Source organism: Hyla sarda, chromosome 4, assembly GCF_029499605.1.
Source record: "Hyla sarda isolate aHylSar1 chromosome 4, aHylSar1.hap1, whole genome shotgun sequence".
NCBI classification, from domain to species: Eukaryota; Metazoa; Chordata; class Amphibia; order Anura; family Hylidae; genus Hyla; species Hyla sarda.
Window position 1 is genome coordinate 47,903,124 of NC_079192.1, and position 27,703 is coordinate 47,930,826.

The 27,703-nt window shown below is 44.5% G+C and overlaps 1 long non-coding RNA gene across 1 annotated transcript in view; it reads right to left on the reverse strand.

Moving 5' to 3' along the window:
• Window positions 1-27,039, reverse strand: part of LOC130366799 (uncharacterized) — a 31,167-nt gene extending 4,128 nt beyond the window's left edge. The window contains exons 1-2 of the long non-coding RNA XR_008891932.1: window positions 26,985-27,039; window positions 3,278-3,388 (exon numbers count right to left, since the gene is read on the reverse strand). This is a non-coding gene — a long non-coding RNA (uncharacterized LOC130366799). The remainder of the gene's footprint in view (window positions 1-3,277; window positions 3,389-26,984) is intronic.
• Between the last annotated feature and the right edge of the window lie 664 nt (window positions 27,040-27,703).

Genomic DNA, 27,703 nt, shown 5'->3' on the forward strand with positions numbered 1-27,703 from the left:
GGCAGTATTATATTCAGGGTACAGTGGGGCAGTATTTTATTTAGTGGGTAAAGTGTGTGGCAGTATTATATTCAGGATACAGTGTGTGGCAGGATTATATTTAGTGGGTACAGTGTATGGCAGGATTATATGCAGGGTACAGTGTAGGGCAGTATTATATTCAGGGTACAGTGTGGGGCAGTATTTTATTTAGTGGGTAAAGTGTGTGGCAGTATTATATTCAGGTTACAGTGTGTGGCAGGATTGTATTTAGTGGGTACAGTGTATGGCAGGATTATATGCAGGGTACAGTGTAGGGCAGTATTATATTCAGGGTACAGTGTGGGGCAGTATTTTATTTAGGGTACACTTTCTGGCAAGGTTATAATGATTACTGTCTTCATGCAGAGGATGAGGATCTGCTCACAAAGTGAGGAGCCGATGATGTCTGGATGTCAGACTCTGCAGAGAAAATGGAGCTGGAGGAAGACTCTGGACGAGATGAAGAAGAAATGATAACAGAGAAGATATCACTCAAGTCAGAAGATGTCACTCGGGTCACTGATATCAGGCCTTGAGCTGTGTAAGGGGCCCCGAAATTTCTGATGGCAGCCCTGCTCCATGGTATCCTGGTATCCATGATACTTGCTTAGGGGTGTTACAGGCTTAGGGACCTTTCAGAACTGATGGATTTATGTTGACGTACCTCAACTTAATTTAAAAAAAAATTATTTTACATACAAGGGAAGAGGGGGGATATGAGTATTTAAGATTCTCATGTCTTGTAAAAAAAAAAAACAGGAACTTCAGTGGCTGCATGTGCATTGGGCTTTGAAATCTATGCTTGTGCAATTACACTAGCTCTCTATCTGAAATTGTTATAAATTAGGCATTGTGGGAGGACATGCCCCCGTTACACCAAACTCTGTCCACTCGGTGAGTTTAAAGGGGTACTCCACTCATAGACATCTTATCCCATATCAACAGCCTTCACACCCACTCCCATAGACTTCCATTGAGGGGGCGGGGTGTGACGTCACACAGGGGCGGAGTCGGGATGTCACGATCTTCCGTCCCCGTTGTCGGGAGCCAGACCCTCCAGCGCAGTAAGAGGTGGGTGCTGCATGCAATATTGCGGGGGTCCCCAGCGGCGGGACTCCCGTGATCAGACATCTTATCTTTGGATAGGGGATAAGATGTGTAGGGGGTGGAGTACCCCTTTAATTAGGCTTTTTAAAGCCTAAAGCCAGAGGTACTGACTTCATAAATTGTAAAGCATATCCTGTCTTTGACAAAAAGTAGATTTAAAAATAACCAAAAACATAATTTCATTAAAGGGATTGTCTGGTGAAACTTATTATTTTACAATTGTCTATTGTCTTGTGATAACACAATTAATTGTTGGTCTCATACTAAGAGTAATAGGAAGCAATGATTAATTACCGAAACGTAAATTATAAAAAGCTTAAATCTTTATTATAGTATCAATAACAACAATAATACTATTTAGTAAGTCTCGGTAATTCATCAGTGCTTCCTATTGTACAATTGTCCCCATGCTGCCTTATAAAATAACAATTACTTAACTCACCCTTCTCTGCTCCCTTGCAGCTTCGGTAGTGAGGCGCCCCATCTCCAGCCAGGTCTTTTTTGACAGTCTGCTTCAAGGAGCCTTCCAAAGCTGTAGACGTGATGTCATAGTGCGGTTAAGCCAATCACAGGCTGCAGTGGTGTCCTAGCTGGGCCAGTGATTGGAGAATGGCACTGTCTGTTCCCCAGGCTGTAGACACTAGTGTTGAGTGCGATTATTCGAAATGCAAACTTTTACCGCCAATATCGGCACTTCACGATTTCGCAAATGTTTCAAATATAGCGCTATATAATCACTATGATGAATATTCTTTATTTTTTCTTCACAGTACACATCACAACAATGATGTATACTGTGTAAAATAAAAAAAGTGATCATCCCTCCCTGCTTCCAGCTTAGGGTCCAAAGAAGGCTCCAATACTATTCTATTGGTTCACTGGCCGAGAAGGGGTCATTCCTGACGTGAGAGCTGCGTCCTCTTACAGATTAACAGATCCAGACCAATTTCCTCCAAAATGGGCAGTCAGGAAGGCGCTTGAAACCGAGGTGAGGGTAAAACTTCTACTTTATTCCCATAATGCAACGCGTTTCGCGGAGGTTCCGAGGAACCTCCGCGAAACGCGTTTCATTATGGGAATAAAGTAGAAGTTTTACTCTCACCTCGGTTTCAAGCGCCTTCCTGACTCTGCCCATTTTGGAGGAAATTGGTCTGGATCTGTTATCTGTGAAAGGTGGAGCGGCAGCTGGAACTTCACACTCTATGCACTCTTATCCATGGTTGTACTTGGACGTAGTACAACCCGACTTGGTAAGCGCACATTCACATTCTGCGTTACCTTTACACCTTACGGTATCACACTAGGGAGCGCTTCCTGCTCTATTTTTTATTCCTCTTACAGATCAAGGCTCCATTCCCTAAATTAGCGCCACTTTTCACATGTATACTTGTAGGTAATGGGACTCAGAAGCTGCATTTTTGAGTCGGTATGGAGCGTGAATATTTCGTTTATGCAAATATTTGCAAATATCAGCACTTCCAGAGGACACTGATCCCTCCCTTCTTTTAGCTTGTGGGCCAATGAGAAGGATGCAAATACAGTTGTCAGAGGTTAGCAACATCCCTAGCAACCACTACCACACCTTCACTATATAAGATTCTTTCCAGCAGCGTTTTTTTGCAGTTTCATGTGGTTGTGAGAGGAGATTGAACACTGTCTGTGCTGTGTTTTTTTATTTTTTTTTAAATCAAATCTATTTATATACTGAATTGATAGTGTTAGATAGGGTTGGTTTGTTTAGCAGGTAGGTTCTAGTGTAGGGTATAGTGTTAGTTGAAATATATAATCACGCATGCACACTATACGAATTTCATTATGATGTTCGCATGGAAAAAAGTCAACGAACATAGTGAATATGCAAATTTTACGAACATAGGACGAATATTCATCCATATATTCGCCAAATATCGCAAATTCAAATATGGCCCCTGACGCTCATCACTAATAGACACTACACTCTGCAGCTATGTGGAAAGCCGGCCTTGGATGTGGCGCCATTATACCAGAGATACAAAGAAGCAGAGAAAGGTGATTTTAAGTAATTGTCTTCTTATTCGGCAGCCTAGGGACAATTGTGAAATAAGTTCCACTGGACAACCCCTTTAAATTATAAGTAATAGAACTGAGTATGGCAAGGAGTATACATTACATTTTAAAAGTAAGTCATCATTGATAGAATTCTTCATTCCTGTTGTTGGTGCCGGGTCACAAGGATCAGGGTTCTCATAATCTTCATCACTGTCGTGACTTTGAGTGGAGACTGGAGATAAAGATAAATGTGAGGTCAACAATGTTATAGAAATACAGAAATACAGAAAAGAGAACACCGGACCTGGTTTCTTATTAAAAACACTTCCATCCTGATTATTTAACATTTTAACATATTTAAGGGTTTTCATCATGCCCTCTTATTTCCTCCAAACTGTACAGACAGTCTTTGAACTCGTATTGTTTCATCTATGTCGTATTGTAAATGAGATCTCCAGAACTAAGTACAGTATTCCAGATGTGGTCTAAAAAATAGAGCTCCATACAGCGGGATCACATCTCCCTATTAGTATACCTCTTGCTATGCCGCCAAGTATTCCACTTGCTTTCCATACTATGCAACCTGTTTACAAATTTTGAGGTTGCCCGTATATTACTACCCATAAATCCTTCTCTTCTCAAGTCTTCACTAATACAAAACTACCAATATGATACTCAGACAATCCTTCTTTAGTATATAGTGTATTATTTTACATTAAGAAACATTGAACTGCAGTTTTTAAAGTTTTTTGGGCATCTATCCAGGATAGCCAAATCATTCTTCAATATTACAGACACCTCGAGGAATATAAACCATACTAGATACCAAACCGGCAATCTTTACCTGCCAAACCTTCTCCTATGTCACTTATAAAAATGTTAGGACACAGAACAGACCATTGTGGCCACTACTTGTTACCACCAGTCTCTGCTCAGAATACAAACCATCAGTATAAACCTTCTAGTATTTTCCTTCAGACAACTGCAAATCCACTGAACTATCCAGAAACTATGGGCCCAACTACACAGGCCAATCATATATTACAATGTTTGTTCCCACTGTTGTAACCCCCAACTGTAATATATGCGGGAACCTGACAAAATAAGAATAATACAATATGTAGAGAAAAAGTATGTGAATGTCAATCCATATTTGATTATTTGCACTTCCATTTACTTCTATAGTGTATGACCACCATGCATGTGTAGTCAGGACCACTCTTTATCAAAAATGAGGAACAGAATTTACTTGATCTTTATTTCACACGACTTAGGATTAAAAAAGATGAAGAGAACCAAATCAAAGTCAAAGACCTCATCCCATCTGTTAAACATGGTGGTGGTAGTATCATGGTTTGGGTCTGTTTTGTTGCAACTGGGCAAGAATGGCTTGTTATCATTGATGAAACTAAAGAATTCTAAAGGAACATGAGCTGAATCTTAAAGGGAATCAGCAGATTTTAGCATATATAACTCTTGACAACGCGTTATGTATATATACTCTGTTAAAAAAAATAAAGGGAACACTTAAACAACACAATGTAACTCCAAGTCAATCACACTTCTGTGAAATCACACTGTCCACTCAGGAAGCAAAACTGATTGACAATCAATTTCACATGCTGTTGTGCAAATGGGACAGACAACAGGTGGAAATTATAGGCAATTAGCAAGACACCCCCAATAAAGGAGTGGTTCTACAGGTGGTGACCACAGGCCACTTCTCAGTTCCTATGCTTCCTGGCTGATGTTTTGGTCCCTTTTGAATGCAGGTGGTGCTTTCACTCTAGTGGTAGCATGAGACGGAGTCTACAACCCACACAAGTGGCTCAGGTAGTGCAGCTCATCCAGGATGGCACATCAATGCGACCTGTGGCAAGAAGGTTTGCTGTGTCTGTCAGTGTAGTGTCCAGAGCATGGAGGAGCTACCAGGAGGCAGGCCATTACATCAGGAGACGTGGAGGAGGCCATAGGAGGGCAACAACCCAGCAGAAAGACTGCTACCTCCACCTTTGTGCAAGGAGGAGCAGGAGGAGCACTGCCAGAGCCCTGCAAAATGACCTCCAGCAGGCCACAAATGTGCATGTGTCCACTCAAACGGTTAGAAACAGACTCCATGAGGGTGGTATGAGGGCTCGACATCCGCAGGTGGGGGTTGTGCCTACAGCCCAACACCGTGCAGGAAGTTTGGCATTTACCAGAGAACACCATGATTGGCAAATTCGTCACTGGTGCCCTGTGCTCTTCACAGGTGGGAAGTCTATCAAGCTGCATTTGTGCGAGGGGGCGGGAATTCCCACGGCCCCCCGCACCTACAGGCGGGGCCATGCAAGGGGCATTGCTATAAAACACCCCCGTTACATACAGGCGGGGGCGTACGGGGTTTACAGGTGGCGCGCATGGTTTCAGGAGGACGGCGTGTAGCAGCAGCAGCAGCAGCTTGATTTACGGTAGGCCCGGGTTAACCTGGTACACTACTGTGCACTGTTACACGGGTCCCTCCGGCATCTGCGGCCGCTACCCGGTCCCCGCAGTAGGTATTCTTATCATTTGTCTTGGGGGAAGAGTCACTCACCGAATGGCTCCCGCGGGCTCCGCTCCTCGAGCCGGCCAGGTGAGGCGCCGGGACTTGCGGCCGGGCTCCCTAGCCTCTGCAGCGGCCCGGGTCTCTCAAACCCACCCCGGTTCCTGAGGACGTGGTTTCCTGGCCTCCCTGTCGGCTTCCCGTCACTCTCGTGGTGGCCGAGGCAGCGCCGCCGGGTCACGTGACGCACACGGAGGCACAGGCAGCCGCAGCGTGAAAAAAAAAACACTTCTGGCTAGGCACTCTGTCAGGGGGTAGCTCGTCTCAACCTGGCACGCCCCTCCCCCATGTGCAGTGCACTCCCTCACTCCTGTTCTGACACACTGCAAAAAGCTCCCCAGCTGTGTTCGGACCATCAAGGTCCATGCTCTGCCTGCAGCTGTGCCTCGCTCTCTGCACAGGGCAAGCTTATACTGCCTGCTGCGTTTCCTGGTGTCAGAACATTTCATATCATGCATTAATTCATGCATTAGTCAGTCCGCGCTGTCATTTTAGCATTCATACCGTGCAGTCACGCAGCATTTACACTGCACAGTCATTCAGAATTTATACCGTACAGTCACTCAGCACAGCATTTCATACCGTACAATCTATGATAGCTTTCATATCATGCAGTCACCCACAGCATTATACCGTACAGTCACCCACAGCGTTATACCGTGCAGTCACTCATAGCATTATACCATACAGTCACCCACAGCGTTATACCGTGCAGTCACTCATAGCATTATACCGTACAGTCACGCACAGCGTTACACCGTGCAGTCACTTATGGCATTTCATAATGGGCAGCCACTCCTATCTATATTGTGCATTCACACCGTTCAGTTGCTCACAGCATTTATACCGGGCAGTCACTCATAGCATTCATACCGTGCGGTCACTCATAACTAGAGAGGAGCGAACTTTTCAAAAATTTGATTTGGCCGATTCGTCGAATTTTCCCAAAAAGTTTGTTTCGTTCCAAATTTATTTGCGGCGAATCAATGTTAAAAAAGGCTATTTCTAGCCTACATACAGCCTCTATAGGGGTATAGAACACTTTGCTGTGTCGTAAAACGCATATGGAGTGTGCTGGGGTAGTGAAATAATACTGTTATTCAGAATAGCATGCAGATTACCGTCATCGCTCTTAGAATCACTGCCGAACAGCAGCACAATGACAGAGCCTGGTGGTGGCATCAGTGTCAGGAGACCATATAGTGACTGAATGACATAGCATGGACATATCGTGGCAAGAGGAGACCATTTAGTGGCTGAATGGCACAGCGTGGAGTTGGCTGATGCACTAGTACACTACACACCAGGGCTTCACAATCCCCCCCCCAAAAAAACAACTCAATATATGAAATTATTGACAAAGATTTCTCATTGGTAGCACCCGCTATCCAAAAGTTAGAAATTTCCAGACCCAGGCCCCACCTCTGCGGGATCAGTAACCCATATATTGCCTGTAGGACACAGACTGGAGTTGGCTGATGCACCAGTACACACCAGGGCTTCACAATCCCCCCTCCAAAATCAACACAATGAGAAATTTTTGTCAAAGATTTCTCATTGGTAGCACCCGCTATCCAAAAATTTGAAATTTCCAGAACCAGGCCCCACCCCTGTGGCATCAGTAACCCATATATTGCCTGCATGACACAGCCTGGAGTTGGCTGATGCAAGAGTACACACCAGGGCTTCACAATCCCCCCCCCCAAAACCAAACCAATATATGAAATTTTTGTCAAAGATTTCTCATTGGTAGCACCCGCTATCCAAAAATTTTGAAATTTCCAGAACCAGGCCCCACCCCTGCGGCATCAGTAACCCATATATTGCCTGCATGACACAGCCTGGAGTTGGCTGATGCAAAAGTACACACCAGGGCTTCACAATCCCCCCCAAGAAACCAACACAATATGAAATTGTTGTCAAAGATTTCTCATTGGTAGCACCCGCTATCCAAAAATTTGAAATTTCAAGACCCAGGCCCCACCTCTGCGGCATCAGGAACCCATATATTGCCTGTAGGACACAGCCTGGAGTTGGCTGATGCACCAGTACACACCAGGGCTTCACAATCCCCCTCCAAAATCAACACAATGAGAAATGTTTGTCAAAGATTTCTCATTGGTAGCACCCGCTATCCAAAAATTAGAAATTTCCAGAACCAGGCCCCACCCCTGTGGCATCAGTAATCCATATATTGCCTGCATGACACAGCCTGGAGTTGGCTCATGCAAGAGTACACACCAGGGCTTCACAATCCCCCCCCAAAAAACCAACACAATATATGAAATTTTTGTCAAAGATTTCTCATTGGTAGCACCCGCTATCCAAAAATTTGAAATTTCAAGACCCAGGCCCCACCTCTGCGGCATCAGGAACCCATATATTGCCTGAAGGACACAGCCTGGAGTTGGCTGATGCACCAGTACACACCCGGGCTTCACAATCCCCTCCAAAAAACAACAACATTTTAGAAATTTTTTAAAGAAATACCTTTGTGTAAGAACAAGCACATATCCAACAATTCACAAGACTCTATAATGCAGGACGGAGGACCACCCAAAGACATTCTTCTCAAAAATAATAAACCACACAATGTTTGAATTTTGAAAGATCAGATCACCAAAGGACTTTTTTCGCCCAAAATGATGAAGCAGAGTTAATCTCTGTCGAGCAATAACAGGTGTGTTAAGGCCTCAGATGTCCTGGGCCGCACTAGCGCTCCACTGAACGGATTAGCGTCTCTCTATCTTTCAAGAACAGGTGCGTGTTGCACGCTGAAACCAGTTCGTGATAGGGATCTGTGATTGCAATTATTTAATCTTAAAACGAGGAATTACCAGTAAGTGAGGGTCATAAGCTGGCGTTTATTAAGTCCCTGCCCTTTGTACACACCGCCCGTCGCTATAAGCGATTGGATTAGTTAGTGAGTTGGTTAGTGAGGTCCTCGGATCGGCCCAGGCGGGGTAGGAGAAAGCCCTGGCAGAGCGCCGAGAATTTAACGATCATTGTTGAAATTTGCATTAAGCATGTATTTAGCTACTGCTAAACATCCAAAAATTTAAGGCCCAAGGCCAGAGGCACCAGGGAGGCAAGTAGTTCCTGAAAGACACAGAATGAGTCTGGAGCATGCATTTGCAGTACCCAAGAGGTTTTCATAACCCCTTACATTTAAAGATCAATGTTTGCATTTGCATTAAGCATGTATTTAGCTACTGCTAAACTTCAAAAAAATAGAGGCCCAAGGCCTGAGGCACCAGGGAGGCAAGTAGTTTGTGAAAGACACAGAATGCGTCTGGAGCAGTCATTCGCAGTACACAAGAGGGTTTCATAACCCCTTACATTTAAAGATCAATGTTGACATTTGCATTAAGCATGTATTTAGCTACTGCTAAACTTCAAAAAATTATAGGCCCAAAGCCAGAAGCTTCAGTTTTCCCCATATTAGGAGCATAGTTGTCCCCCATATTAGGCAGCATAGATGTCCCCCAGATTAGGATCATAGTTGTCCCCCAGATTAGGAGCATACTTGTCCCTCAGATTAGGCAGCATAGATGTCCCCCAGATTAGGCAGCATAGTTGTCCCCCAATCAGCGCAGGCCGGTCAGAGCCAATCAAAGGGCCGTATGTGTCAAGCGGGCCGTACAATCCCCAGGTCTGCCCCAGAGGGTTTCATAACCAACCACAATAGAGAAAATTTTGTTGTAGGAGCATGGTCAATCTACTCAGACCCATCTGTCATTGGTGGCTGGAAATCCTGGCTGATCCATCCCTGATTCATCTTGACAAACGTCAGTCTCTCCACATTTTTAGTGGACAGACGAGTTCGTCTTGGGGTGACTATGGCCCGGCCGCACTAAACACCCGCTCTGATGGCACACTACTGGCAGGGTAGGACAGCTTTTCCAGGGCAAACTCCGCTAGTTGCGGCCATAAATCGAGTTTGGCTGCCCAGAAGTCCAGCGGATCTTCAACGGTTGTTGGCAGGGTCATGTCGAGGTAAGCCATCACCTGCTGGTTCAGGTCCTGCTCCATGTCCACCTGCTGCTGATGAGTAGCTTCACTATGCGGCTGAAGGAAGCTACTCATCAGCGACTGTAGACTCAGGCTGCTGCTGATTGAGCCGGTACTGCTCCTGCCACCCCTCCCCAGCAGCCGTGGCAGTGAGCGCAGAGGGCCCCCCGAGTCAGACCTGCGAGTGGATGGACCATGTGGCCGATAGGCATCGGCCAACCGACTACGTAGAAGCTCCCTGAAGTAGGTCAGTTTGTCCTCCCTCTCAGTGGGTGTAAAAAAGGCCCCCATTCTAGGCCGGTAGCGAGGGTCTAATAAGGTGGAGATCCAGAAGCCATCGCGCTGACGAATTTTGACAATTCGGGGGTCATTACGCAAGCAACTCAGCATGCATCGTGCCATTTGTGACAGTGACTCACTGGGACTACCTGCCTCCATCTCCACTGCATACTGCCACTGTCTCGCCTCCCTCGTAATAACCCTCCAGCTCCTCTGGCTGATCCTGCTCCTCCCCTTCTGTCCAATGACCAGAAACACCGGCCATCTCATCCACCGTAAACTGTGCTCCCCTCTGCCCCTCATCATCCTCCTCCAGTTCATCCCCCACAGGACTCATGTAGCCTTCTGATGTAGGCGCAACATCTCCATTGCCGTGACCAGCCATGTTTTCAATCATTTTTTGGAGTAAATGTAGGAGTGGAATTACGTCGTTCATGGCGTAATTCGAGCGACTAACAAAAAATGTGGCTTCCTCAATGGGCATCAGGAAACGGCAGGTGTCACGTATGAGCTGCCACTCGTTCACATTGAAGTTACACAGGGGAGTACTCCTATCTGCTTGTATCATCAAAAAATCTGTGATGGCTTTTCTTTGTTCGTATAGTCTGTCCAACATATGGAGGATGGAATTCCAACGTGTGGCAACGTCACAAATGAGACTATGTTGTGGGATACCGTTCTGACGCTGCAGCTCAAGCAAAGTGTGCTTGGCGGTGTATGAGTGGCTGAAGTGCATGCACAGTTTCCTTGCCATTGTCAGGACGTCTTGCAAATGGGGTGAAGACTTGATGAACTTCTTGACAACCAGATTCAACACGTGTGCCAGGCAGGGCGAATGGTTCACACTTCCTTGTCGCAGCGCGGCCACAATGTTCTTCCCATTGTCGGTCACCATGGTTCCCATTTCCAGATTTTGTGGAGTAAGCCATACTTGAATTTCTTCCCTAAGGAACTTGAGCAGTTCCTCCCCTGTGTGACTCCGTTCGCCAAGGCAAACCATGTGAAGGACGGCTTGACACGGCTGTGCCCTACACACGTGGTACGATACACACGTGGTACGATGAAGGGCCACCGAGATTTGGATGTGCAGTGGAGGCCGAGGACACGGGGGAGGCGCACACTGTAAAAGGACCAACTGCCTGGGAGCGAGAGCGTGGAGGAGGAAGCGGTGTGACCTGTCCAAGTTGCTGCTGTGGCTGTGCAGGAACAACATTTACCCAGTGGACCGTAAAAGACATGTATTGTCCCTGCCCGTAGTTACAGCTCCACACATCGGCGCTGCCGTGCACTTTTGAACACACCGACAGGCTCAAGGACTGGCTCACCTTTTCTTGTACAAACATATGCAGGGCTGGTGCTGCCTTCTTCGCAAAGAAATGACGGCTTGGGACTCTCCACCTCGGCTCGGCACAAGCTATCAATTCCCTGAAAGCTGCAGAGTCCACCAGTTGGAATGGGAGGGACTGCAACACCAGCAACTTGGACAGGAGCACATTCAACTTCTGCGCCATTGGATGAGTGGGCGCATACTGTTGTCTCTTGGACATGGCTTCGCCGATCGATTGTTGGCGGAATGGCTAACTACAAGCGGAGGAAGCAGGAGCGCAAGAAGGATGGTTTGACACAATGCTCCCTTCGGCTGAGGTGGTGGAGCCTTGGCTGGATGACGGAGGGAGCGGATGGCCACTGGGTGATGCGGCAGGCTGGACCACTACCTCGGAGCCACGGTTATCCCAGGCCGCTACCTCCCTGAATGGTAGCTTGCTGCGAAGCAGGTGGTCTCCCCCTGGCACGTTTGGCTCCTGAATTTCCACTACTGCCACCCCCACGCTGATTGCCAACCGTGCTACTGCCTTGCTGCCTCATAGACAAAGAGCAAATCTCTTCTCCTGATGATGATGAAGCCCTGGCTTCTGCACCCGGCTCCCAATTGCGATCGGCTTCATCATCATCAAAAGATGTGTGCACGTCACTGATGTCCTCCTCGTGTTCCACAAGAGTGTCTGCCTCAGGACCCTGAGCAATTGAAACACCGCCTCCCACGTCACTCTCACATCACTACTTGGCCGCCTTGCGGAGCAAGGGACGCATGTCTCCTCACATTCTTGGCTGCCCATTAGATGCTGACTGTCCTCTATTACATCGTCCTCGCTAAATAGTGGAGCTGAACCCAAAGCATGAGATACTCCTTTGGGAGAGGGAACAGCATAGGACAAAGGCAATGGGATTACAGGGACTGCTCCCGGGCCATGCCAACTGAGGGTTGTGTCTGAGGAATCCACCGACTCTTGACTGGGGTTGTCAGATGTCGCTTGTGATGATGGGGATGAGTGTGCAAACCAATTGACGAGGAGAGATGGGTCGATGACACGACCGCTGGGTGTTAACGGGAGCTCAGGCCTATTGCTGCGACTCCTGCTGCCACTCGCCCCAAGTCTGCTGCCAACTCTGCTTGACATATGTAGGCCTCTGCCCCTTCTCTGTGCACGTCCTGGCACTTCCCTGCCTGACATACTTAGTGCGTTTATGAGGGTATAGAACAGCAGCAGGCGATTACTTACGGCTGTGCTTTCAAAGTATATAGGCCCTAGACAGAATAACAGTTACTAAATAGTACACTCCTTTGTTGTATGTATGCCCTTTGCAATGATAAGCGCACTGTTAAGTGTATTTATACGCAGAAAAAACTCTTTTTTTGTTTTATACACCAGCCAGTGTAAACTAATGTGTGGAATAGCACTGAATTTAGCACCGAGACAGAAATACAGGTACTAAATAGTACACTACTTGGTTGAATATATGCCCTTTGCAATGATGAGCGCACTGTTAAGCGTATTTGTACGCAGGAAAAACTTGTATAACGTGTGGTATAACACTTAATTTAGCACAGAGACAGAAAAAAAGGTGGTATATGGTACACTATTTGCTTGAATTTAGGCCCTTTGCAATGATAAGGCCACTGAAAAAGCGTATTTTTACGCAGGAAAACCTTTTTTTTCTTTAATACATCGGCAGGTATATAACATGTGGTATAACACTTAATTTAGCACAGAGACAGAAAAAAAGGTGGTATATGGTACACTATTTGCTTGTATGTAGGCCCTTTGCAATGATAAGGCCACTGTTAAGCGTATTTTTACTCAGGAAAATTTTTTTTTTCTTTAATACACCGGCAGGTGTATAACATGTGGTATAACACTGAATTTAGAACAGAGACAGAAAAAAAGGTGGTATATGGTACGCTATTTGCTTGTATTTAGGCCCTTTGCAATGATAATGCCACTGAAAAAGCGTATTTGTACTCAGGAAAAACTTTTTTTTCTTTAATACACCGGCAGGTGTATAACGTGTGGTATAACACTTAATTTAGCACAGAGACAGAAACAAAGGTGGTATATGGTACGCTATTTGCTTGTATGTAGGCCCTTTGCAATGATAAGGCCACTGATAATCGTATTTTTACGCAGGAAAACCTTTTTTTTCTTTAATACACCGGCAGGTGTATAACGTGTGCTATAACACTGAATTTAGCACAGAGACAGAAAAAAAGGTGGTATATGGTACGCTATTTGCTTGTATTTAGGCCCTTTTCAATGATGTGGTTCTGGGTCAGCCCGCCTACCTTAATTCCCGTCGCTGTTTCCCGCCCTCCCATAATCCTCTTCCCCATGTACTCACATGTGGATCTGCCATCTTAGCTCTACAATAGCCTGGAACACTGTAAAATGGAGTTTAATGAAGCGATTCGTGCGATAGAATCGCGGCGATATTCGTATTCGTTGTGAATCGAATTTTTCAGGAAATTCGTAACGAATTCGGGTTCGTCAAGTTCGATTCGCTCATCTCTACTCATAGCTTTCATACCGTGCAGTCACGCATAGCTTTAAAACCGTGCAGTCACTCTTAGCTTCATACCGTGCAGTCACTCGTAGCTTCACTGTGCAGTCACTCATAGCGTTCATAATGCGCAGTCACTCACAGCGTTCATATTTCACAGCCAGTAGCGTTCGTGCCATACAGTCACCCATAACGTTCATACTGTGCAGCCACTCTTAGCTTCATACCATACAGTCACTCACAGCATTTATATCGTCAGCCACCCACAGCATTTATACCATGCAGTCACGCGTAGCAATTATACCAGGCAGCCGCTCATAGCATCATACAGTCCACTCACTCATAGCATCGTACTGCGCAGTCACTCATATCATTTGTACTGTGCAGTTGCTCGGCACTGACACCGTGCAGCCACCCATACCACTATACGGTGTACTCTCTTAGCGTTCACACCATGCAGCTACTCTTAGCACTCATACCATGCAGTCACTCATTGTATGCATTCCACATGTAGCTACACACATTACAAACGATCATGCCTTTCACACCGCACACAACACGTATACGGTACATACACTCTTAAACGTTTACTGCTCTTACGATTATGTCAGTTCCATAACGCTCACCGCTCCATGCTGCACACACGCTCAAGCATTTACACCACGTATAAACATTCATATTATTTATCCTGCATAACAGACGCTCTTAGTGCATACAGGGCATACAGTTACAGTGTTGTATAGAGTACACACATCATGGTGTTTTGTGCAGTGGGTTCAGCATGTCGTTTACAATACACACATGTTTAGGGTCACATACAGCAAGCACAGTCACGCCATTGTATAGAATACACGCTCACAGTGTCACATATAGTAGACACAGCTGTGATATTGTGCACGGCACGTGCGCTCTTGGCGTCATTCATGGTGGGAACAGCTCGCCGCTGCGTTCAATACACACGCTCAGTGTTGCACACAGTAGGTACAGTTACAGTATCATACACAGTACACACGCTCATACTCCTACATACAGGGAGTTCAGCCATTTGTTATATACAGCTCATTCGCTCACAAGGTTGTATGCAGTGAATTTAGCTATAGTATTGTGCACAGTTTCTATGATAATAGTTTCCACGCAGTGGGTACAGTTCCATTTTGTACACAGAGTGTACGCTCATCATGCCACATACTGGGAGCACAGTCATAGTGCCGAACGCTCATACCTTTAGCTCCGCATCCGTGCCCGTCATGGTCATACTGCACTCAAGTGTGCCGCTGCATCCGTACGTGCGCATATGGGTTGCACTGAGCGTACGCTCTCAACTGTTGTCGCATCTAGCTCCTCACCGTGTTACCGCACACATGCTTATAGCTAGTACTGATCACACGCATAACCTTACTCGGAATACCACACACACGCTCTACTGTACAGATATTCTCAGCTTGTATGGCACAATCACGAGTAGTTACCCTGCACACACTTCGGTACCGGCTATTGGACCCCGTAGCTGACATACCACACTCACGTTACCATAGTAACTGCGCAGTCACAGGTTAAGCATCCGTGTCTTGTCATACGCTCACCAATCATCTTCTAACTCGTCCTACAGCATGCACTAAGTCGTTGTCGCTGACACGTTACTCTGCACATTCATACCACGACACAGGTGGCGTGCACCCACTTCACCTGCCACATTCTGCAGGGAGACGCGCTACTTCTTTGTTGTTACTGACGTGTCTTCTGATTAACAACATCACGACACATAGGTGGTTGTTTCCCTACCATGCCTGCCACATCTGCAGGCAGGCAGCACTGCGTAGTAGCTGTTACTGACACTCATATGTATGTACTTCTCAACACGTACCCACTGATCCATGTTACGTTCACCACTCTTGTTTGCTTACTACAGTTACTCGCTTCACATACTGACGCTGCTACTGACATGTCTTCAGAGCCTCGCACGTCCCTCACCCACCAAGTTCCTCAGTCCTGACTCGCTTCAGTCGGGGTCTTGATAAAGTCTGTTGTTCCTGACTCTGCTTCAGTGCAATATGACTTAATACACACAGGCAGTGGCTGACACTTCTTCAGTGGGGGGTCCTGCGTGTGCTGTTCTATCTCTTCTTCAGAGCAGCAGCATACGCTTAGCCTCATCTAATTTCTCCATGCATACATTGTGTCAGGCACTCAGCTGCCAGTCGCTCCCGCATTGCCATAACAAAGAAATGGTCTCAGGGGTTGCACTCCATCTCCACCGGCAACGCCTGCAGGGAGATTCACGGCTTAGTCAATGTTTCCCTAACACAGGTCATAGAGTTACAATTTCACGACTCATAGGTGGTTGTTTCATGCACTAAGCTGTCTTGTCCACTTATGTCAACATCACGCTAACAGCTATCACTTCAACAGGCACGAGGGCTACTCAAAGACCTGTCACGTCTACAGGTACGAGGTTCGAGTCAGATTGCAATTCCAGGCACAGCGGTCACGTAAAGACCTGTCACATCCACAGGCACGAGGGTATGTGGGACCTGTCAGAATCTACAGGTACGATAGTCACATAGAGGCCTGTCACATCCACAGGCACGAGGGCAGGTGAGACCTGTCAAAGTCTACAGGTACAATAGTCACAGAGAGGTCGGTCAGGTCTGTGGACACAGTGGTTCTGTTGATGCCTGTCTGTAGGCAGGATAGTCCTTAGCCTTAATTATTACAGAGATCTGTCGAGTCTGCAGGCATGATCAGGGTGAGAAGGTCCGTCATTCACTGCAGGTCATTACTCCTGAGACCACATTCATGACGATCAACTCTTCGTATCACTTAACTAACAATGGACATTTGGCCACTAATCAGTAGGGACAGGATGACAGGTTATGCCCGACAAGCTTGTCGGTTTTCCCCTTTCTGCAATTACCACAGTGAGTACGTCAATATGAACGAATCAGCTAGCACATAGTCAGGTCCTCTTCCAGTGCCGGGCCGGACGCAGTAGGCGTCACCACCATCTTCTCATTGTCAGGTTTTGCTTCATGTGGTCGCTAGCCGGCAGGCACGACCCTCTTGGTTCTAAAGTTTAGTAAGAACAGTTTAGGGGACTTAGATACGACTAGTGGGGGTGTCGGTTATCATGGTCAGGAATGTTGATATTAATACTACTTCTTGAATTTTTGCCCTCTATAGGCGTGCCCTCATACGCGGTTATGGGCACAACGCAACCGCCTCATCAGTCATCCTTATTTGTATAGGTGCATAGGTTTTTATGGAGGTATAATCTTAAGCACGGAACAACTCGAACCGCTTGGTAAGTCAATGTATGGTTTGCATAGTTATGTATTCAGCGCCTGCTACCGCAGGCACGAATGTAAGCCCTGAGTACAAGTGGGAAGCCTATCAGGCTGCATTTGTGCGAGGGGGCAGGAATTCCCACGGCCCCCCGCACCTACAGGCGGGGCCATGCAAGGGGCATCGCTATAAAGGGCCCCCGCTACATACAGGCGGGGCGTACGGGGTTTACAGGTACCCTCCTAACCCTCCCTTATTCTTATCAATTCACCATAGGGTATGCCCTCTATAGGCGTGCCCTCATACCCGGTTATGGGCACAACGCAACCGCCTCGTCAGTCATCCCTATTTGTATAGGTGCATAGGTTTGTGTGGAGGTATAATCTCAAGCACGGAACAACTCGAACCGCTTGGTAAGTCAATGTATGGTTTGCATAGTTATGTATTCAGCGCCTGCTACCTCAGGCATGAATGTAAGCCCTGAGCACAAATGAAAGAAGGTTCACACTGAGCATATGTGACAGACGTGACAGAGTCTGGAGATGCTGTGGAGAATGTGTTGCTGCCAGCAACATCCTCCAGCATGACCGGTTTGATGGTGGGTCAGTAATGGTGTGTGGGGTGGCGTTTCTTTGGGGGGCCGCACAGCCCTCCATGTGCTTGCCAGAGGTAGCCTGGCTGCCATTAGGTTCCCGAGATGAGATCCTCAGACCCCTTGTGAGACCATATGCTGGTGCGGTTGGCCCTGGGTTCCGCCTAATGCAAGACAATGCTAGACCTCTTGTGGCTGGAGTGTGTCAGCAGTTCCTGCAAGAGGAAGGCAATGATGCTATGGACTGGCCCACCCGTTCCCCAGACCTGAATCCGATTGAGCACATCTGGCACATCATGTCTCACTCCATCCACCAACGCCACATTGCACCACAGACTGTCCAGGAGTTGGCAGATGCTTTAGTCCAGGTCTGGGAAGACATCCCTCAGGAGACTATCCGCCACTTCATCAGGAGCATGCCCAGGCATTGTAGGGAAGTCATACGGGCACGTGGAGGCCACACACTACTGAGCCTCATTGTGACTTGTTTTAAGGACATTACATAAAGTTGGATCAGCCTGTAGTGTGGTTTTCCACTGTGATTTTGAGTGTGACTCCATATCCAGACCTCCATGGGTTGATAAATTTCCATTGATAATTTTTGTGTGATTTTGTTGTCAGCACATTCAACTATGTAAAGACGTAATTATTTCATACGATTAGTTCATTCATTCAGATCTAGGATGTGTTATCTTAGTGTTTCCTTTATTTTTTTGAGCAGTGTAGAAAATTCAACTTGTGTGGGTGTATGTTCCAGCATCACTTCCAAACCGCTAAAGATATTAACATGAAACTTGGTACACATGTTACTTATATGTCAACAACAAACATAGGATAGGTAATTTAACCCTTACTCACCCCCATTTGCAAGAGTCTGTGTTTTTATTTAAAGTCCCATACAAGTCTATGGGAAATATGTTATTGCATAACTTCCAAACAGCTGGAGATATTTTGATAATACTTGGTCACATGTTACTTATATGTCAAATAAAAATATATAATAGTTAAATTAACCCCTAACCTGCCCCGATATGTGAAGGATGGGTTTTTTGTTTCTAGTCCCATGCAAGTATATAGGACTTCTGGTGCCTTACTCCACAAGCTCCGCATCTCCTGGTGAATGTGTCAGTCCGGCTGGTAAGCCACACCGTCCCTGCATGCCATGTCCCATCTCACAAAGACATGCCCACCTGTTAAGCCACACCCCTTTTATTTTCAGCTTACAATATCTTTACCACAACGCAGCCCCACCTGAGGACAGGATATGAGGATTAGAAATGAGGATTAGATATAGGGATGGGATATGTTGACAGAATATGAGGTCGGGATATGAGGACAGGATATGAGGACGGGATATGAGGTCGGGATATGAGGACGGGATATGAGATCGGGATATGGGGATGGGATATGAGGACAGGATATTAGGACAGGATATGGGGTCAAGATATGAGAACAAAATATGAGGACAGGATATGAGGTCGGTATATGAGGGGGATTTGGGAAAAGCTTCCTCCTTTTTTGCTTTTCCTCCCCAACAAGGATAAGGTAGGAAAAAATGGGCAGCGCCGGGTATTCAGCTAGTATATGCTATAATCGTTACCCTCACCAGCCTGGGGGATGTTTTTGCTCCCAGGGATGGTGAAGATATTAAGTTATAAAGTCACCGCCGGCCGACCGCAAGTAGTCCCCTGGGTGGGATCTTACACTTACCAGCTTCCATCGCTCTGCCTGTGGTCCCGTCCCCTCGTCTTCATTGACGGCTCGTGTCCCCGCTCTGCTCCATCTGCTTAGAGAGCAGAGCGATGACACAAGCTGTTAATCAAGCTGATGGGGTGGGGCCAAAGCAATGGGGAGCAACGGGTGCAGGTAAGTAGAAGGAAGAAGACCATATCGGAGGGCCAAACATCTGTAGCGGCTCTACTGGGGAATGGAGGAAGGTGAGTTAAAGTTTCTTTTCTTTTTTCTTTTTTTTTGCAGCTCAGGCACAACGTATAGCAAATACCGCATTTATCGGCGTAAAGTCTATCTGCCTAAAGTCTATCTGCGTGTTATAAGCTAATTAAACACTGCAGTTCAATGATTTAAAGCGGGCGCTTAAAATCAATGAACTGCAGCGGCTTTTGCAGGTCCAGAGACCTGCCATCGCAGACAGATTCTCTGCCCCTGCCTATCCTGGGGTCCAGAGACTGCTGGCGCCTCTGCCCCATTGCCTCCCCCATCCCGGGTTTTCTGACCCCGCAGAAGCCCCCAGGAAAGGCAGGGGGAGAGAGGCAGTCGCTGCCCGCTTCTCTCCCCCTGCCTTTCCTGGGGTCTAGAGCCCTGCTGCTGTCGCTTCTCTCCCCCTGGCTATCGGCGCCACTGCCCCATTGCCTCCCCCATCCCCGGTTTTATAATTACCTGTTGCCGGGGTCGGGTCCGTGCTGCTTCTGGCTCCGGTGTGGCGTCTCCTGCGTCGTTGCTATGCGCTGCGCAATGACGAGTGACGTCGCGTTGAAGACGTCACTCGTCATTACGCCTCGCAGGACATAGCAACGATGCAGGAGATGCCACACCGGAGCCAGAAGCAGCGCGGACCCGACCCCGGCAACAGGTAATTATAAAACCGGGGATGGGGGAGGCAATGGGGCAGCGGTGCCGATAGCCAGGGGGAGAGAAGCGGCGGCAGCAGGGCTCTAGACCCCAGGAAAGGCAGGGGGAGAGAAGCGGGCAGAAACGGCCTCTCTCCCCCTGCCTTTCCTGGGGGCTTCTGCGGGGTCAGAAACAGTGTATCGGGGTATACACATGCACACGCACCCTCATTTTGCCAAGGATATTTGGGTAAAAAACTTTTTTTACCCAAATATCCTTGGTAAAATGAGGGTGCGTGTTATACCCCGATAAATACGGTACTTTGCAGTACACTACTCCTTTAATTCAATAAAATGTTGAGGAGAATCTAGAGGAAGCAGTTTATAGGAAGAAACCCACCAACATGACAAATTGAAGCTGGATTGTACGGGAAAATTAACTAAAGTTCCTCTAAGCGCCTGTGTAGGACTAATAAACAATTACTGGAAATACGCAGATGCACAAGGGTATCATACCAGATACTGACACCAGATACTGAAAGAAAAGGTTCATATACTTTTGCTAATCACAGATATATGATATTACCAAGTCAAATATTTTTACTACTACTTTATTTTTAGGATTTGGGTGAAAATCTGTAGTCTTAGGTCAAATTTATGCGGAAATATAGGAAATTCAGAAGGGTTCACAAACTTTAAAGCACAAATGCATGTAGATGTTCTACAACATAAATGTGTCAGTGGGTAATTTAGATGACCTGGGGGCTACCAAAATATATATGTCCTTATAGTTACATTAAAGCAACATATTACACTGTGAACTAAAGCCTTGCTTGATAAACCACCCATAAAGTGTTCTTCCTGCCCTGAAGCAATAGAGCGTTGCGCATCCTCTGCTGACAGATTTCCTAAAAGAGAGGCTAAAATAGGCAAACATATATTTACTATAAGAAATGCTAAATGTGAACATTTTACTGTTGGTTAGACTATTATTAGAGAATAATTAAGATATTCTTGTGTATGCCTTATGCTTATCTGTGTTAGCCAATGCAGCAGGCATGATGCTGGCTTTATATTGGTTTGCAATTTCATCACTGAAGTGATCCTGTAATGCTGCCTACATTTCCCATTAATCCTCTGGCTTTAGATGTGGTGTTTGATTACTGCAGCTGGTCAATTTCATCAGGCTGCTAGTGCAGAAGTTTAGCCAGGTAAACCCATTAGAGGTCGTTTCACATCAGGAATTTTGCCATAAGGCAAAAGTGAGTTTTATAAATATAGATGTTGGCCCAGATTTATTAAAATGTGTGAGAGAAAAAGTGGAGAAATTTTGTCTACAGTAACCGATCACAGCTCAGTTTTTCGCGCTTTATGAGCTCTGTATACCATCAGGGGGACATCGAACAACAATGGTGTGCATAGGAGGGTTGCAAGGAGAAAGGGACTACTGTTTAAAAGGAACATTGCTGCCTGTCTGCAGTTTGCTAGAGATCACCTGTTTTTTTTATCACAATGTTTTATGGACAGATGAGACCAAAATAGAGCTTTTTGTTGGTCTCTTGGTTTTTAGGAGAGGCCTTATGCTTGAAGAAAGGAAAGCATGAAAACTTCATAGCATTTGTGATAAACAGCATTGGTAGTATCATGATTTGGGTCTGTTTTGTTATTTCTGGGCCAAGATGGCTTGTTATTATTTATTATTGTGATGCTCAGGTGTGTGAGGTGGAAGACTTTACTAGGGCGAAAAGAACCTGACTGCTTCTTCATTCCTGACTGTACTTTTTGCTTGGTGGTTTGGTTATGTAGGGATGTCATAGAGAGACGTGACTTTGAAAATAAAGAGCATATTGAATCAGCTTCTTAGGAACTCAGTTGTTTACATGATTCCAGTCTTTGGTTTATATTTAACAGCTTACCCTCTGAGACAAGAAAATTCTTCACTTTTGCAAATACTCATGTTTGGAAGGGGATCGTCAACCCCTTGACATTGGGTAACTATACAAACATAACAGAATATTTATCTGTTCATCAATCTAATCTTTTTTCCCAATGGCATCCCTTAGAGTTCGTGTGCTCCACTAAGGATTGTGCCCTATGCTGTACTTTCTATGGTGACTCTAATTTTGAGTTAATATGCAGTGGTCCCTGAAGTTACAATGGCCTCAGGTTACAATATTTTTAACATACAATGGTCCTTGGAGCATTGTAACTTGAAACTAGACTCATCATATAAAGCCAGAAACAGTCCGGAACCGTGGCTAGTTTAAATGTCTGAAAATCTGACGATATAGAATAGGCATTTCACAGATAAAACCCTGTATTATTGAAGTGTATGTACTGATTTGCTGTCTAAAAGTGCCTTCCTACTATAAAGTGCAATACTATACTACTCTTTACCTCAGTCCTGCAACAAAAACTGATACAGTCCAAAAATGAAATGAACTGAGTCACTAGCTGACTCTGTCCAGCTTACAGAGATGAATGTGGTACGGCATGGGTATGGTGAGTATATGGCAGCAGCCATTTCCTGCTGGATCAGGCTGCCATATACCCAAATTGTAGTGTGAATGCACCCTAACTTTTAAGAAATTTAAAGGGAAACTGACAGATGGATTTACCCCACTAACCTGTATAAGCAGGCTATTACTGTGTATTCTTTACCCCAGTCCGTTCAGCCATTCCTGAGATATTGTACAATCTTGTAATATGCAAATGAGCTATTAGCTGCACTGGGGCGGGTTTGAAGACTATCTGCACCTCTGACACCGTCCCCTAGGTCCTGTTCTTGCTGCCCCGCTCATTAAAATTTATCTCCTTCATCTCTAGTTAGTGGCCCAAGGCTTGATTATGGAATCATACATGTGTATTATAATTGTATTTGTGTATAACGTATAATCTAAGGCATGGGTGAGGGTTCATTCAGAGTGTGTATTTGTTTTTGTGTATTCCAGTTTTATTGGGGGGGGGGGGGGGTCTGTCTGTCTGTGTTAGTTATACCTCCTTTGAAGTCAGGCACTCTAGCCATCATAAAACAAACTAAGATAAGGGAGCAGGAAAGAGGGATTGCAGTTCCCCCCTCCACCTTGTGGGGTCAGATGAATTCCATTTTCCCTCCTAAAAAGCCACCATAAAACTGACATGCTGGACAAATTTTTGTTCAAGCCCGTAGCAGCAAAAGCTGACAAGACATCCTAAGATACAGCTGGATTCTCACTCACAAGGACTGCTATACCATTCTGCTGTAAGGACTTTCTTTTTGTTTTCTGAACTTGTCTTGCCGAACTCTTTTTTTAAAATATATTTTTGTACCTGTATGTCATTTGTTTATTTTATGCATAGCCCTGTGATACCTTTTTTCAGATTAAATGTTTACTTAATCAGCTCTGGTCTTTGATCTCTAAATATAGGAGCTCACCTTTCTGAAGGAAGCTCTGGTGAAACATGTTTATCAAAGGGTTAATTTGGTGACTTGCTGGGACTAGTAGTGGATACCTTGAGGTCTGGTGGCTTTAACCCTTGCACCATCACAAATCTCTCTAGCGTCTTGGCTGGACCGATAGGGTGTGATCGTGACACCTACCCTTCAGATAGGCCATGATCATCTGGGTCCTTTCCAGCAGAGTTAATGGATAGTGGCACTCATTGGAGCATCAGAGCAATGAGTTGCGTTCGGATATCTTGATGCACAAGAGCTAAAGATAAGCTCAGTATTTGAGGAGTAATGTGAAAAATAGATGTGGGTGACATGTTAGGGTGACTTATCTCAACTTCAGGAATGTGGTGTAACATCTTAACACACAAGGGATCAAGATAATGTTGGCTACATCTCTTATATGTGAGTGTTGGTTGTCTTGGTACTGCAGATCAACCACCTTCACTTGAGTTGGCTGAGCTGCAGTAGAGGCACATCCGCACTTTTATAGATGCTTTTGAGACCACAGTGGCTTAGGTTTGCAGCATTTTGGAGGGGTGTGCAACTTTTATTATGCCTACGTGCGTCATTCGCACTTTATAATTTCGCAATCACTGCAAAGTGGAAACTGAAAGTTGCTTAGGTAAGACTGGCTGCTACTTTATGCCTACCCACAACAGTCGCAAAATATGTTGCAATCTAGAGTAAAATTTTATGATTTAGGTGAAATGGGAAAAAATTTTGTTCTGTGACATCTGTGACAGTTTTTAGAATCCATTTAATGTATATGATTTTATCATTTTCAAGGGTATAAAAACATTTATGTTAAATGTAAACACAAGCGCAGTGCAGAGCTCTCGTATTGCTATTTCATGAGGAGTACAAGTACCGTATCTACCAAGACAGACACGCCAGGAGAGCTGATCCTCTATAACTCCTCCGAAATATGGAGGGCATAATGGGGGTATCATTACTAAGGGTTAATAAGTCTTAATACAAAGTGGGCAACATGGGAACATCATTACTAGGGGGTGGGGTCGTACTACAAAGTGGAGGTTAGTATAGAACATCATTACTAGGGGGGTCTTACTGCAAAGTGGAGGGCAATATGGAGGCATGATTACTAAGGGGGGAGTCTTATTACCAAGTGGAGGTAATATTGGGGCATCAAACCCAAGAAAATGGCATTATTACAAAGTAGAGGACAGTATGGGGACATCTTTACTAAAGGAGGGCATTATTATTAAGTGGATGGGAATATGGGGCATCAATACTAATAGCGCAATATTACTCAGTGGTTGACAATTGGGGCCATCGCTACTAAGTTGGGGATTTATTACACTATAGGGGCATCATTATTTAAAGAGGGCATTATTGCTAATAAGCGCATTATTTCTCATGAAAAAATGATCTATAGAGACAGAGAACTAATTAGGGAAAATATATCAGCCAGTTGTGTTATAAAAATAGTTTTTTTTTTTTTTTTTTTTTTTGCTATGTTGGCTTATATATGCCTTTTATGCTTTTTAGATTCTTGCAATGTCCCTATCCTGCATGGCTGCTTTTTGGTCCACTCACCTCCCGATGCACATGGATTAAAAATTGATCAAGATTGATTTGTACTTTGTAATGACATCACTCATTTTATCACAAAATGTACAGTAAAGCAAAAAAATAAAATTATGGGAAAAATTGAAAATCTCCCCACAATTTAGCAACTTTTGGACATTTAATTTCTACACAGTGCAGTTTGTGGTTAAAATAATGCCTAATCTTTATATTGTAGGTTAATGTGATTACACTGATACCCAATTTATATAGGTTTATTTATTTTTATTTTATAAAGGTTTATTTTTTTGATATATGAGAATGCATGGGGGCTCATACTTTGCTCTGTGATCTGGAGTTTTTATTGGGACCACTTTTTGATCAGTTTTATTCATTTTTTCTGATACATAAAGTGACCAAAAAAATGTTGGCATTTAGTGTCTCTTTTTTTAATTTTTTTATGCTATTTACTGTGCAGTTTCATTAATGTTAAATTTTATTATTACCGACATTTCTGAATGTGTTGATACCTCTTGTGGTTTTTGTTTATTTATTTTTTTTACATTTTTTTTTTTTATAAAATGGGAAAGGAGGGTGATTATAATTTTATTAGTGGACTATTACATGCAATCTTTCAATTATGAATACTGTTCACTGCTATGCCATATAGCATCATTGCTCAGTGTTATTGGTGCTGTTCTTTACAGCCTGGCTGAGGCAGATTATACAAGAAGAGCCTCACTAAGTGACACAGAGTAAAGTTGGAGACCTTCAGCCACCATTGTACTTGATCAAGACCCTGCGATCACCAACTAGGCTAACCGGCTTTTCATTAAGGGGTTAAATAGAACCCACCAAAAATATCAAAATTGCATAATTTTCCATTTTATCTCACAAGTATATACATATATATATATATATATATATATATATATATGAAAAGTAAAATTAAGGGAACCGGCACTGTACAATAGGACTTAAAGTCCAAAACGGGTGCTCAGCCTTCGCAGGTTCAAACTCCAAACCCTTCTTAAACAACTCCAAAAAAGGAAAGCGGCACTCCAATGGCAGAAAAAAGGTGTATTTATTCACCCATCAAGCCAAGTGCGACGTTTCAGCCTCACAATGAAGCCTTCATTGTGAGGCTGAAACGTCGCACTTGACTTGATGGGTGAATAAATATACCTTTTTTCTGACATTGGAGTGGCGCTTTCCTCTTTTGGAGTTATATATATATATATATATATATATATATATATATATATATATTCTACCCATTATATGGTTAAATAAAGGATGCCAATAAAAGGTACAAATCATCCTGCAAAAAACAATGGCTATGTTAACAAAAAAAAGAAAAAAAAAAAGAAAAAATGTATGCCTTATAGATGGCTTTTAGAGTATATTCAGAATTCTAAATAAAAAAAAAATTATAAAGTAAAAAAAACAAAATCTACTTTGGATCCTTTTTACTCTTTAGTATACATTCTTTAAGCAAACAAATCACATAAAAGAGACTAAACAAACAAGAAAACCATGATTGACTCTGAAGCCACGAAGCAAAAACCCAAGTAGATAAAAAATACACAATAAAACACAACCCACCCCAACTAAAGAAAAAATTAAGTAGAAAAAAGTGCTCAATACAATCCTTATTGTGCCTCAGCACCACATAAATCTAAAAAAAATTTTAAAATAAAAATAATATTTAAATACCTTGTTTAGTTTGGGCCATTGAATTTCTGTAAACTTTTTGCATGTTTGCTTTGTGACTGATGTTTTTTCTTATGATTTAAGATTGCCTTTATATGAGGAAATGACTGTCAGACCACAATTCCATAATGTAGCCCATAATCAAATTACTTATTTATCATGTTATTTTCAAGCAATACTTTCCCTTCCTCACCAGGACCATCAGACCAGAACTAATCTCACACCCAACTATACACCGCTCATAATGGAATTTACTGTTTTCATTTTATTAAACTTACTATAAAAAAAGGCCCTAAAATGTATACAGTGATCCCTCAACTTACAATGGCCTCAACATACAATGGTTTCAACATACAATGGTCTTTTCTGGACCAGACTCAACATACAATACTACAGACAGTCTAGATCTGTGAAACATGTCAATGGCTGGAAGATCCGACCAATCAGAATGGACATTCACTGGTAAAATACCTGTATTACTATAACTACATGCACTGACTGGCTGTCTGGTAGCGCCCCCTACAGTACAGGGAGGTATTACATGTTCTGTACTACTCATAACCTGTGCCACAGTTAGCTGCTCCTTTGGACATCAGGTGAGGGCGGCTCCATGTTACTTTTTTAGGACACTGTGTACTGTACAGACCCTGAAGAAGCTCCTGTCCTCTACATAGACAGTGATTACAGCTCCCAGCAGATCTTTCTTACTTTTACATGTAAGG